At 42.1% G+C, this 15,155-nt stretch overlaps 1 protein-coding gene and 1 pseudogene across 2 annotated transcripts in view; both read right to left on the minus strand.

Moving 5' to 3' along the window:
- The window catches only part of LOC146857858 (NADH dehydrogenase [ubiquinone] 1 alpha subcomplex assembly factor 4 pseudogene), a 73,288-nt pseudogene extending 72,921 nt beyond the window's left edge, over positions 1–367 (minus strand).
- VWC2L (von Willebrand factor C domain containing 2 like) overlaps positions 1–15,155 on the minus strand; it is a 641,767-nt gene that overhangs the window by 309,779 nt on the left and 316,833 nt on the right. The window lies entirely within an intron of this gene.

A 15,155-nucleotide genomic window follows, 5' to 3' on the forward strand; every position in this document is an offset into this window, starting at 1 on the left:
CCACTGTCCTCCAGCCTCTGCCTGCCTCCCTCCACCGCCTTGGGTCGCTCTGTTGGACAGCTCTGATTTCTATAAGACGTACAGAATCCTTGACTCACAATTCGTTATCGAAAACATATCCTGTGCCCAGTCCTTTCTTCTCAGGGCTAATTGGGTGATGCCTCATCTGTGCCCTTTCATCTTCGTGGATCGGCTCCAGCCTGGTTACTTTTTTCCTTCGGTAAAACCAAGTGCGCTTTATCTGTTCCGTGTAGCTCTTGAGGGTAATATCCATCTGGCACCCTTGCCCTTGCTTCCTTTTTGATCTCAGCTGCACAAAGAGGTCTTTTTTCTCTTTTTTTAGGAGTTCAGGTGAAGGTGGCTGCATGCCCGCATCACAGTTAAAGCAAAAAACACCTTTCTGAAAAGCAAGGCGCACTTTGTGATTGCACAGCTATTCCTGGCCCTTTTTGAGCCAGATGGTGGCGGGGACCGGCCTGCTGCACTGAGACACCGGGGCAGTCCCAATAGGAAGGTGGCTGGAAAAGGTTGGGGTACATTGAGACACAAATCAGCCAGGTGCATCTATATATAGTCACTGAAAAAACACAGTTAAAGTGTAGGTAAGCTAACCATCATCATGCCTTGCTTCAGGACCACGCACATGACATCACTCATGACATGTTAAATGACATAATTTATGACATCACTCGTGACATCTCAAAAACCAACATTGATGACATCATCCATGATACTGGTGTTAAATTATTCTGCAAACACTAACAAAAAAGAAAAAAGGGGGCCTACAGCCATATGTAGCAGGAACTGACTGCATGTAGAGAGATAATAATTAGGGCCTAACCTGGTCCTGCACCCGTTTTGCAAATGAAAACACAGAAAGGTACCATTTGGGGTCCCTCGCATGTGTCTGGAGTCAGGATGTTCTTACCCTCCAAATCTTATGTGCCCTTTCAAATTTATTTCAAGACAAGGGCTCATTTTCTGAACGCTAATGCCTCAAACTGATTTATAAAATGAAATTAAATGAAAATAAAATGTATAAAGTGCGACAATTATCTGCGGTATCTAGGCGCTAATTCACACCAAGCCAAGCAAAGACAAGTGCTTGAATTAAGTTTTACTTTCAGCTGTTTTTTAGGTTTCGCTGTACTTGAAAAATCTATTGTTTTGAATATAAACTTAAAAGGGACTTACATCCTGCCTCTCCTCTCTTTCCTGTCTTCTCATTGGTTCCTGTGTGTGCCACTTAACTTTCCTCCATTTCTATTAGTTGTAGCATATTTTCCTGCAAATTTCAATGCATGTTCCTTGTCTGCTTCTCTTATCAGTTTCGCGCCGCCGAAAATCCTCTTTGGTGAAACTATATTTTCATTTAGTTTTGCCTTTTACTATTGCAGCATATTTATAAAACAATTTATCACCTGGAGAGATTAAGTGATTTTCATAGAATCACAGGACAATTCCATGGCACAGCTGATACTTGAACCAGGATCTCCAGGTCCCAAGTTAGCAGCTCCAGCCTCTGGGCCACTTCATCTCCCCTTCCGTGTTATCTGTCAGGGACTCTTTCCTTCTCCCGGACAATGATGGATGAAAACAGCTCTTTATTCATTACATATGCGAAACAGATGCATTACCAATGCTTGTTTCTAGATTGAGGAGCAAAGAATCCTATGGAATTAAATTGGAAAATGTTACCTTTGGGCCACCCCCTTTTTATCCCGACTTGATTAATTTGCATGAAACGTGCCCTGAAAAACCCATCCATATCACAGAAGGGGCTGCACTAGCATCTGGGGTCCCTGGTATGATACCAAATCTCCCTGGGGTGCAACCAACAGGCGTACTTGCTGTCTTACGAAGATTATTTAGAGAAGAAAAGCTGCTACATTCGTACTCCGAAGTAGTAAATCTTTTCTAGAAGACACTAAATGCAGCTATAAGTCTGGAGTTACACTGTGTATAGACATTAAATGCAGTCGTAATTCTGCAGTACAACGGCAAACAACTAGCTGTCCTCATGGAACATATGCATTGTATTTTTACTGACAGGAAATGGATGTCTTAAATCACATTGGTGTGTCCATTCCAGGTTGTCATTGATAATGGCATTGGTTAGGTAAGACTTGATTCTCACCTGGACAGTGGACATGAACATCAGGATGACTTATGGAAAATCTTTATTATACCGAGGGGAAAATGTCAAAGGCTCAAAGGTGGTATTTCATAGAGGGCACTATCAAATATTGGCTTTGCAGCAGGACAATGACTATGGAGGAGCACATGTCAGTACAGACTCATAGTAAAAATATGGGACATACAACCATAAATTTGAGCCAGCAACTGGTAGCGCCAAGAGTGACAATCCAGTGGAACTCATGAAAAATCATTGCTCTTCTGATCGAGAACCAAGAATATGTAAATATGTCACAGGATTCCATAGTCTTCAGCAGAGAATTCAGTTGCTGCAAACTGACCGCAGAGGGCTACGTTGATTCAGATGTCACAAGACATCTTAAATGACACTGTTCTGGCTCTTGCTGTCTTCATTCAAGTCCTGCAGGGCCAAAGTGTGGCAGGACACCATATGGGCTCTTGAATGTTCATTGAAAGTTTTCCCAAGCTTAGCCACACCACTGATTGGACACATGCCGCCCATCTACCCAGTCTTCAGCTATCAAGGAAGCCACAATGCTGTGCAGTCAAACACTGTGCACGTGAGAGGGGTTGATAATGAGCAGACAAGCAGAGGGAGATGTATGGATGCAGTAAGGTTATACAAAGAATGGAAGGAAACCAACATTTGGTTCCCCATGCTAGCTAGAAGAAGGCTCAGACAGGAGTTCCTAGATCCAGAGCTCCACCATAGTGCCGGCCTTGCGCTTTATCTAAAACCATGGAACTTGACCCCTCCTCCCTTCCTTCCACACCAGAATTGAGCACCGGAAGTTGGAAGGGGGGAATCACAATGCAAAGCCGGTCTTCAGGCTGTCTCCATGTTGACACATTGTCCCTTCGTGAAAATGAAGTATTAGCCAGACCGTGATATCAAAGCTCAGAACCCTTCCATGGTTGCAGAGAGCACCAATCCTCATTCTACGCAGGCACAGCCATGCTCAGTAAGGCAAAACTCTGTGAAAGTGCAACCCACAAGCTTGTCCCTCCCTTTCTCTTTGGGCGTACGGAGAGGCACAATAGAATGAGGAAGGAGCATGTCACCACCAGGCAAATAAAAAAGCAGAATTGCATAAACCTGTCACCAGGCTGTTAGTGCCAAGCACAGGGTAGCTGCTGTCAAGGGAGTGGCTTGGAAATGGTGGTGGTGAGTTGGAATCAGTATTGGCATGGCACAAACCTGGAGGCCAGGCATTGCAGTCTAAACAACCCGACTTCTGCACCGCCTTTTGCCCTTGGCAAAGCAGAGCAAAAACGAATCTGCATATAATAAACGTGATCTCTGCCCAGAATGCGAGCAGCCAGGTCTCTGCACAGAGAAGTAGCACCACTAGCCTGTGCTTCGCATCTCAAGAAGTCTCAACAAGTGAGTGATTCCCAACTGCTTTGGAGCGCATGCGTCCACAACATACAATGCTCACTCTATGCTGTGCATCACTCATCCTTCCCTACACCCATTTATTATTATAGTTATAGTTGAAGGGCCCCAATTCTTAAGGATGTTGCATAGGGTGTAGCGCTCTATATAAAAGATCATATTCACTCAGTGACCAACCAGGGTGCTCATGAAATGCAGTAAAGGTCGTGATGAGCAACAGAGCTATAGCTGAACACTAGGGATCCATCACTATGCATTGTAATAGGTAAGGATTGACCGGGTTGAACTGGTCTTTCTCTAAGGCTTAATTTACCCACACACAAAGTGCAGGGGCTGCCTTTTTTCTTAGGAGCTCAGCTCCGCAAGTGCTGCAGCATGCTGGGGTTGCCAAACACCTAGGGCCTGATTCACAGAACAAACTTAAGACAAAATCCTAAACTTAGTACCATTTTGGTATTCACAGAATGCACTTACTACTTCTGGTATTCACAGAATAAACTTACTACTTTTGCTATTCACAGAATGGATTTACGACTCCTAACTTTACGTCCGCACTCGGGCTGGAAATTCTGGCCCGAAGGCGGAGCTTCCGGCCCGGAGGCGGGGCTTCCGGGCCGGAGGTGGGGATTCCGGCCAGTGGCGGAGATCCGCCACTGGCCGGAATCCCCACCTCCGAGCCGGAAGCTCCGCCTCCGGCCCGGAAGCCCCGCCTCCGGGCCGGAAGCTCCGCCTCCGGGCCGGAATTTCCGGCCCGAGTGCGGACGTAAAGTTAGGAGTCGTAAATCCATTCTGTGAATAGCAAAAGTAGTAAGTTTATTCTGTGAATCGCAAAAGTAGTAAGTTCATTCTGTGAATACCAGAAGTAGTAAGTGCATTCTGTGAATACCAAAATGGTACTAAGTTTAGGATTTTGTCTTAAGTTTGTTCTGTGAATCGGGCCCCTAGTCTGGATTCGACATTATGCCCCTTTGTTTCACGACCATGAGGAAATGTATTTTCCATTAGAAAAAAATTGCCTAATATTGTTTTGGTTCTGTTATCATAAGCAGGCCCCACCAGGCTGAATTTTTGAAAGTGTATATTTAAAAGTTGTGCGCTTGCATTTCTTTTCATTTGATTGTCAGAAATTCATCGAGGCTCTAAATTTGTATGTAGAAAACGATTTTTTTAGCTTCCTTAGCTAATGAGATGTAATTGAAACAGTTCGAAGGTTAATGTGTCAAAACTCTGTTGCTCTTTTCGTTGTTATGAATGTGAAGAGGAGTCCATTGCATTAAGTTGCATTTGTCATGTTTCTGTTCAATGAAAATCATTTGCAAGTAGGCATTTAGAAATTAACTATTTGATTAGTTTGTTGCAAGAAACATTTTGGTACCATTTTCATTTTCCCATGACATGCCACAATGCTGCATGCTGTCTTTGTCCACACATTAGAAAGGACCTGCAAATATGTGATATTGATTTTTCCTTTTAACATTTGCATATTTGCTTTACATAATCAGACCTTTAAGACTTTGGCTACTTTTACGTTTTGCATTGAAGCATTGCACATTTTAGAAGAGCTGCTTTTTATTGTAGAGAGGCATTGCTCACATTATTATTCCAGTCTGACAACTGTGTTCAGAACAGAAAGAAATACTGTTTATTTTATGTAGAGATGGTTAGACACTCGCGGTCGTTTTGTGGTTAAGATGTATTATTAATTTTCTTTTCTGTTAATTCCCCGATTATGATTAAAGTTTGCTTTCTGTAATGCCAACTTTGATATGTGAATAAATATGCACAACTGAGAACTGTAGAAACCTAATTGCCCATTTTTCTAAATGGTCTTGGCTGAGTATTTGATCACTGGATTTTCCAATTCCAGCAAGCTAACCTTCCTAAATGTTAATTGGGTTGATGCGCCAACAGTTTCTGGTGGAGAATGAGAGCAAAGGTTAATTAGGGGCTAATTAGTAGATAATTGGATCTTTGTGGAAGATCCTGTGGATTGTTGATCCTTGGACAGGAGGGCTGCCCTATGGTGAAGGGATGACTGGTAAGAGTCTGGTGGAGAGGTAATGTGGTGGTCCAGTCTGAAAGGTGGATTGGTGAGTCTGCCTCAGTGGTGAAATGTGGTGTATCTAGTGCAGTGTATTCTGTGGCGGGTGTTGTGTTATTGTGTTGTCTTTTGGGTATTGTGTTTTACGTGTGGAATATTATTGGCTATTGGTGTTGGTGTGTGTTTCAATATTGTTGTGATTCATGTGTCATGAGAATATGGATTTTATGTGAAGATTTTTGATTTTGGAAAGCACACGTTAGGGAAAGGTGTCTGTGGAAGTTCAAAGGGTGGAACATAAGGTTTGATTTTAAGTTGAGTTTATGATTTCTTTAATAGTCTAGTTGTGAATGTACTAATTTTGGAGTGGAACAGGGGTAGTTTATTTTGTGCACAGAGGATAGAGTACACTATTTCAGGTCCAAGGGTAGGCCGGCACCGACCAAAGACTATCTTGGTGTTTGAATGTGTAGTGCCTTGAAGTACTTTTGCTCTCATGGTGAATTTGATTGCAGAACCGTTTCCTGGTACACAGACACATGGGTTTATTGTTTTTGATTATGTGAATTATTGTGTTTGAAAATATACTGTTTTGTGGTTATGTTATGTTTGTTTGTGTGGTGTATTGTGACCATTGTTTGTATACACAATGGTTGCGAGTTTCTGCACGTCTAAATCTAAGTCGCTAGCAGAAGCACAATCTCCACCGCCAGATGTAAGTCCAGCCTATGTGATGTGAATAATGGTATGTACATTCAACAGTGTAAAAATAGATTTCATTCATGATAAAACATCATAAATCATACAGTACCTCAAAGAATTATATAAGTTTGCACAAACCATTCTGAGCCAAATCCGGCTCCAGCACATTGACAAGGGACTTTCACATCTGCTTTTTCATCAGGTCTTTACAAATTGTTCAAAATGGACTAGTGCTTTGTGTTTTTATTGACAGTGAGGACGTAACACGGTCCTATGATTGACTATCCGTTCACTTCAAAACGGTTCTGAATGTACAAGCTAGGATTAATGGTGATTGGATCTGGCACCACATGTTTTATATTTTACATTTGGTAAGACTTTATATTCACTTACTATGGGCTTTGTGTCGTTCTCGCTTTTCGAGACTTGCGGTGTTTCCTTTCCTTTCTTTCTTGTGAACTGTATATGGATCTTGAATGTTTACGTCTATGTGGATTCCCTTGCAGAATCCTAAAGACATGTTTCTAATAAGGACAAAAGTGCCACAGAAGATCGACTGATTATATCCAAATAAAATAATTATTTATTCCAAAAGGTAAGAACTTATTGTCTCACTCTTTGAACTAATATGGGAGCTATAGGGATCAACTGTCTACTGTTGGTTATAGCAGGCACCTTTTTCTTCACTCAAATAACCTAACTCCACATGTTGGGGTCAATAAGCATATACTAATATATCTTTTTGTGGTCTTGGTACTAATTTCCATCACTTTTTCATTGTATTTTGAACAAAACCCTGATGGGTTTTTCAAAATTATTTTTCTTGGTTCATGTTGTTTTATTGGTGATGGTTTTGTACACAGATGTTCTCAGAGTCATTGGAGATGAAAAAATATTTTTATTGATAATAGCTGATTTTATATGAAAGTGTTTAGAAAGATTAGGTATAATTTGATGTTTTTATATGTAATTTTTGCAGCCTTGTGGAAGCCCTGCCGGGCGAAACGCGTGTCGGCTGCTGTATGAATTTGAAATAAAGACTGACTATTGAAGTCTCGACGTGGATTTGGATCACTTTGTGGAGCTGTTTGAGTCATTGAACACACCTGTTGAATGGACATAACAACATTGAATACTTTTGCCTTGACAACGATTTTGTTGTTTGGGTAATTTATGTAGTGTCTGTACTTTGGTGTGCTGCAGTGCCTAGGAGGTGGATTCAAATTTGGGCTACTTTGCAGTTCCAAAAGTATAATACTCTGGGTGGATGAGTATTTGGCACCGTATTAGCACCCAATCTCAAATGTTTGGAGAGCGACCTATTGAAATTTCCATGACCTCTGTACGTATAGTGATGTGCAGATCAAGATAGTATATCCACCCATTCGCTTGAGTTAACAAATTGTGTCAGTGACTGGGTATAACTGACCTTGGCTTTTCAGTGAGTACTATGGATGCTTTTCCCCATATGCCTTTAGCCCCTCTTGATCAGGTGTACTCAAGATTGATTTAATTTCCTAGGAATCCAACTCCTGGCATTTTTTTTCTCGTGCTCAGTTATTTTCTCTTGTCCTGATGATGCCCTGTTGAACCATGGAAGGTCAAAAGGCCATTGACAATAATTCAAAGATTTCTTTAATTAACTCAACGATATGCATTGGAATAATTACAAATGACTATCTCTGAAGTCAATTGCACACGCTGTAAAATTATCCCATTCTTTTCGTTTCCCTTTATTTCTGTTCACTACACTACGCCTCTCAGACAAGTTTCTCGTGCACTGTGGGTTCACTGTACACATTGAGCACTTATATATATTTTTTTCATTTATTGATGTTGCTAATAAATGGTGTTGTTAATAAAAAAGTTTCTACTGAACTGGCCTTCTTGTGGTTCATTGAATTTTTCCATATAACAATCCATTTTTAGGAGTACTTTTTAAATAATGATGTCTTTACATGAATATATCCTATTTAAACACTGTTGCTTATCCATTGTTAGCGAACAAGGGACTGTGCAGTTCTTTGAAGGTTCCAAAAATGAAAAAAAGGGGATTTTTTTCTGTGTTCCCATATGGGAGAAGTACTCCTATAGGACCAAGGTAAGCAGAGCCGGAGTAGGCTTGACGGAGGACACCAGTACGCATTCATGACCCTAATAAGCACCATACTCTGCCATATCTTCGAGGGGGCAACAGTCACCCAATCTGGGTACTTCCTATCCAGGTCAAGATCCAGTTTATTGCCTAAGTGATCAGTTTATGGACTGATTTCCACAATCACATTGATTAAAGCTTGGGAATCAAGTCGTTGAGTAGTGTAGTTTTCACCATAAGGTCCTGAAGAATCGCAGCCTGATCTGAGCAGACAGACAAAGGCGAGAAACATGTCGACCATATACTTTTAAAATATGATATTTCTGAGGCTTATTAGGAACATTGCACCCTAACTGATCACCACATTTTTTTAGTAGGTTAGTGAGCTCAATCAATAAAATTATTCTACCAGTAATATCGCTAAACCTATTTTTAATCACTTCCAGTACAAACACCACTTTACAGACACTACAAAGTATCATCTACATACGCCCACCTCACTAGGCGGCTATGAAAAAGATATCCTGTAAAGGGCCCCTTTGTGGGTGCCCGTCAGGCATTGCAGCGCCGGCCTGACGAGGAGCAAGCCATACGACGAAGCATGATACCCTCTGTGGTGTGTGAGGTCACCTGCTCCTATATGGAGTACTCCGCCCATACTGCAACAGAGAAAAAATCCCCCTTTTTTGTTCCTTATTTGAATCTTCAAGGAACTGCAAACTCCCTTATTCGCTGATCTTGTATCTATAAAGAAGAAGTGTGCTGGACCTATTCATGAAAATCTCCTGGTCCGCCTTTTTGCTCTAAGCCTATTGTTAACACCCTGGTCCTCTTGAGTGTACAGGTCACTCATATGTTTTTATATTGTGAATGATGGGATGCATACTTGCTTATAGATTAAGGATTGGCACAAGACTAAGGAGGATGACAAGAAGCTACTATTTTCTCAGTGTGATTATTTTGGGTAGAATAAAATTGCTTCCCGGAGATGACGTTTATTGAATACACTACACAACCAAGACCTGCACCATTTGAAGCATTAAATGAATGGGATACTATGGCCAGCTAACCTGGAGGCACAGAATAAAATGTTGAAGGGTCAAATTGGTAAAGCTGTACATGATTATATGGATTCTAAGTTGTGCATGACGAAAAAGGCCTGGCGTACTGAAGTGTTGTAAACTGTGGGTATGTTCCCTTCGATGAGAAGGGTGAATCAAAGGCGCTTATGAAGAAAAAGGAGAAAAAGAGTGACTCTGATGAAGATGATGAGGACACCAACTTAAAAGGAGTTTGTAGAGTTATAATTGAGTCCGGTAAGGATGGCGACTTTGAGTCTGGAGAACCACAGAAGAGTGTAACACAAAATGCTCAAAATGTTGTTTCAATGATTAAAGTGAATCTACACCAACTTATTAATTAAAGTATTAATTGTAATATGACTTCGAAGTTGACATTTGATGAGATGCTGTTTTTGAATTTGGAAGCAGGAAAGTGAGCTTGCGGTCCATATGAGAAGCTGAAGAGGGTAGCTAGTGGCCGTGGATTTGCCCAAATGGAGGATCTGTAAGTCATATAAATGGGTGATGAAAGAAGCTGAAATGTGAAAGGAGACCATTACCCAAATGGGAGCAAATTTGAGAAGGATTGTGGAGTTAATCAGAGATTGGGAAAATGTGGAAAGTCACTAGAGAGAATTGATTTAAAAGCCACTGAAGACTGAAGTAAGAAGCGTTGTGAGTGATTCTGTGTGTGATATAATCTTCCTGTATCCATCTCGCACTAACAGGTTCCTTTTCATACGTGATTTCTCCCTTTGCCACTGTTTTCTTATCCTTCTCTTCCTTCATCTTCAATTAGAAAGTCTGCATATAAAACTTCAATGTGAGGCTAAGACTCCCTTTCAATGAGTCACGCTATCATTGTGCAAAATAGACACCGTAGGCATGTCGAGGAGCAATTTTTAGTGTTGCTGTATTAACAAGGAAGACAAAGTTTGTTAATCGTGACATCCTCTAATCACACCACAATTTGTATTGCCATGATTTACATTACAAATATTCCTTAATTACCAAATGTTGGACTTGGCCATTTCGGCAAGGTCATCCACAAACCTTCTGGGTTCTCCTTCCTGTTTTCTGAAGCCATTTGTGTTGGCTTCTATGACTCTATGCACTTTCCTACTGCTAACCAGTGCTAAAGTGCTTGTGCTGTCTCCCGTAAACATGATGAAATTGGCTCATACCCATTTGGCACATTTACTTGTAACTGCTTAGTCAATTGGTACTGCAGGTACCCAGGGCATGTAAATTAAATGCTACTGGTGGGTCTGCAGCACTGATTGTGTCACCCACTTAAGTAGCCTTTTAAACATGTTTCAGGCCTACCACTGCAGCCTGTTTGTATAGTTTTAAACTGCTATTTTGACCTGTCAAAAAACCTTTTGCCAGGCCTAATCCTTTCTTTTTAGAACTTGTAAGTCAGGGTAGGCCCTACCAGGCCAGAGGGCATGTTGCAGTGTATTTAAACTGTTGGACATGTACTTTTAACATTTACATGTGCTGTTAGTGAAAAACTAGGCCTGCATCTCCCTTAAGATAACATAGGGTTACCTTATTACATTTAATAAGTGGTAACCTTCCATTGGGAGCAGGCAGGGATGTCAATATTGTTGCCTAAAGACATGTAATTTAAAACCTTTTTTAATAGAAAAGTTGGATTTTAATTCATAATTCTGAAAATGACACTTTTAGAAAGTTGCCATTTTCTTTTTCTCACCATTTGGTGCCTGCAGCGCCTGTATTCTGGGTCACATAACTAGGCTTAGCTGACATATGGTATTTGACAGTGAGCAAAAGGGGGGATAGGTGTTTTCATCTCTGTCAAAATGAGGAGGAGGTGATGTCACCTACCATACTTACGCATCTCAAAGACTCTGCCTCACCTCATTCACAAACGGTTTCACACTAGTCTTTTGTGTCCCCAGACAAGCTGGGATGAGGGCAAGCAAGAAGGAAATTCCAGACATCTATGTAGGGGGGACTCAAGGTGTTTTCTTCCACTTCAAAGTGGGTACGAAGTCTAAATAATTGACTTCCAGACCCAAGTCTTCAATACGTGTGTGGACCTGTGGAAGACTCAGAAGAAGGACTACTGTGCTGCTTTGCTGCAAAAGGGACTGCCTTGCTGCCCTGCCACTCTGCTGCCGAGCTGCTCAGCTGCCTGAGTGAGAAGGACTGGACCTGCATCTTGAACCCAGGACCACCAGATTGACTTCAAGGGCTAATTGACTGAGCTCCTGATCCGAGCCTAAGAGCCAGAAAATGCTGCAGCCATCTTGAACCCTGCACCTGGACTCTGCCTGCTGTGAGTCCTACCCACCCATTGTGCCTTCCGAGTCCTAGCCCCTTGGAAGTGGGGCTAAAGGTGCTCTGCCATCCCAGCTGTGGTGCGCATCGGGTGTAGCAACGCAAAGCAATGCAAAGCCTCACCGCACAGCTGTCAGCCTCACTGGAATCGATGCAGAGTGACACAAAGGACCGCAAAGCCTCAACACACAGCTGCCAGCTTCATCGGAACCGACAGAGAGCAGTGCAAAGCCCCACCAAACTCTGCTGCACAGAGAGCCAGAGCCGATGCAGAGCGATACAAAGCCTCTTCACACAGCGTCATCGGAACCAACATCGGATTAAGTGAAGCATTGTAAACCAACGCCATGTAGACTGCGCCCCAAAGAACATAATGTACTTTGTTCAGTGGGCCTAGTTTGGTCCCTATATCTGGCCTGTGCCCCATTGTGGTCATCCTGAACTTGTGACTTTGTCTTAGCCCTGAGCAACCAGATAACCATAGTTGGTGCTTTGTGCTTTCAAGCACTATTTCTACTTAAATCTTTAAAATGTATATCTCCAGTTCAATTAGTTGATTTTTTGTCATTTTGATCTCAAATCATTGATTGCATTTTACTCTGTTTTTCTAAATTGGTGTGAGATTTTTCTTGAGTTTTCCCGTTCTTACTGTTTGAAGTGCTGCACAAATACTTTACACATTGCCTCTAAGTAAAGCCTGACTGCTAATGTGCCAAGCTTCAGAGGGTTAAGCACATGCTAATTTGGAGTTTGCTTAGGTTTCACCCTGACAGATATCGGAGGACTGATATGTAAGACACCGTCACCTCCTGACAATTTCTGGGCAGGGGACCAGGGAGGACCAGGACTGGCTTTAGCACTGATTGTGCCCAGTACAACAATCTTTGTTAGGACCCTTCAATGATTCCCTCATGGTCACCCTATAACAGTGCCTCTAATCTCTCCATTGTCCCTCACTCACGTTTTCCTTTGTTTTATAGTGTCTCTCAGACCAGTGTAGGGTGTTGGAGCACTTCCCATCACACACACAGACAATAAATCATATGTGCGTAAAGCATTGTAAAGAAAATGTTACATAAGACAAGGACTATAAGATGTAGTATTCACATGTCATCCATGCTGGTAGGCATTTTTTGGGAGTGCTTGGTCTGGAGAAGCACACACTCAGTTTTCAAAATGCAACACACTAGTTAGGGTTGTTTTATTCTTATAAGAATTAATTTATACTCAAAATAATCCTTTTTAACAGCATTAGGATAATGAAAAACTGGAAGAAACATTACTTTCTAACCTGTACCATGCAGTTGGCATGCAGCTTTTTAATAGCAGTTCATAGCACACTGTGCTATATTGCGATTGTAAATTATGAACTGCAAATAACAAAGGCATCTCTGTGACAAAAGGAGTAACACACTTAGTTGTGCACATAAAATACAGTTTTGTGATCTGCATGGTACACGTTCTCTGCAGCAGGCATATTAAACGTCTGCGCTACATAAAATAAGTCAAAACTGCCACTAGACAATACTCCATTTCTCTGGCAGGAAGATTAATCATCACAGATATCCTGGCAGTTTTATTATTGGCGGACCCTGCTAGATATTCAAGGAACTCTGTAGCGGGTGCTTTAAAACCCATAGCCAATTTCTAAACGCAGTGCCCCCCCCACATCCCAACCTGATCTCAGCTGTTGATGCGGTGGGGTGACACCAGTAACATCGCCATAAAGGCGAGTGGATTATGCTGGCATGCTCATTTTATTAGCGGGGCAGATATTGTAGCCCTGCTGCAAAGCCGACCCTCAGTAACAAAACCAGCCCCCAAGACAAAGCAGGGATCCCACACTTCCAGCCTCCCAGGGAATTGTCCAATGCCAAGTACTGCCAGTCTGGCTTTGCCTTGGCCCAAACTAGGCAAGGGCAGTGGGCGTAGCCTGGCAACTGCCTATGTTAATTGAAGGCATGACCTCACTAGACTGTGAGGCCGCATGGTGCGGCTGCATGACAGAGATGACCTAGATGCTACAGAGGAAGAGAAAAAGTAGGCCAAAGAATGAATGCGAACAAGGATTTGGGGATTATGTGGGAAGCGTGTTGTCTTTAGGACTCTCTTTCAGACCCACTAAGAGAGTATCCCAGTCCCCCACTATCTAGCATCTACCAGGATCCTAGCTTCTTCTTGGTGCAGTGCTTTACCTTTGGCATTGGCCCAAGTGATTGTGCATTGATCAAGTGTAGGGTGGACCTCCGCTTTCCAGCGCAGGCTGATAGCACTTGTCCAGGAGGTAGGCTCAGTCGATAAATCAGGTCATGGCCTTGTGTTTTTTTGTTTTGTTATAAATACATAGAACGTATATAACCCAGCTGGGGAATATTTCTACTAGTGAGGGATGACAGTGCATCTAGTAAACCAGACCAAATGAGAGCCAAGGAGGGCCATGACCAGATCATCTGATTAAATTCTGCATGGTCCACCTAGAAGCAAGGGCAGAGGCTCCAATTGAGAGGCAGTGTTCATTAATCGCTGTTTGGTAGAGGTAGGCTCTCTGCAGGGTATAAAACTGGATACGTTTAAACCTCACGTTGCGATAATCCATGCAATCTTGGTGCATTAATACAGTAGAGATTCATGCAACACAGGTGGAACTCGGCAGAATGAGCCTCACAGTCTTATTACATTAGGTAGCATACTGCTGATTCTTGCACAACTGTCGGGATTGGGCATGAGGATCCAGTGGGTCATAGTCAGGGCTTTTGGAATTATGTGATTCTGCAACTGTAGTGCATTCCACGTGATTATCGATTTGCTGCATTTGCCATGTAACCTACCATCTGCTGCATAATCTGTAGATTTTAAGAAAATAAAATGTCTTAGCTCAAAATGACCAAAGGGTACTAAAAACAGGGTTGCACAAGTTGCCTTGCAGTGGAAGGCCCTTCACAAAGTTTGACTGTTCACTTTTCAGTTTTTTATTGCTGTATTTATTTGTTAAACTGGTACTAATGAGGGGAGCCCTTTGCCCAGATATAGTAAATGTGTAAAAATGACAGAATAATGAAATAATACTATCACAAAATGTACTGCATTATGCTGCATAATTTGCCTTTTGCCATACCTGGGAAAATAGCCCAAGAAACAGTTTTTTTGCCCAGCTGAGAAAGCTGTTGAAAGGGATGGAAAGCTGATTTGTTTCAGGCATGATCTGGTCTAGTTTCAGTACTGAGTTACTGGTCATCTTCATATTAAGGGTCCTGCAGAAACGGGTGTACAGGCCACTGCTTTTGTTAGATGTCTCACCAGTTGATACTCTCGATTATTCTAGTCTCCTTATGAGACTTAAGCAAGTATGTTTCCCTGGCACTCTCCTAAAACCAATGAGATCTGTTCTGTGCCACA

Source organism: Triturus cristatus, chromosome 3_2, assembly GCF_964204655.1.
Source record: "Triturus cristatus chromosome 3_2, aTriCri1.1, whole genome shotgun sequence".
In the NCBI taxonomy this organism is placed as follows: Eukaryota; Metazoa; Chordata; class Amphibia; order Caudata; family Salamandridae; genus Triturus; species Triturus cristatus.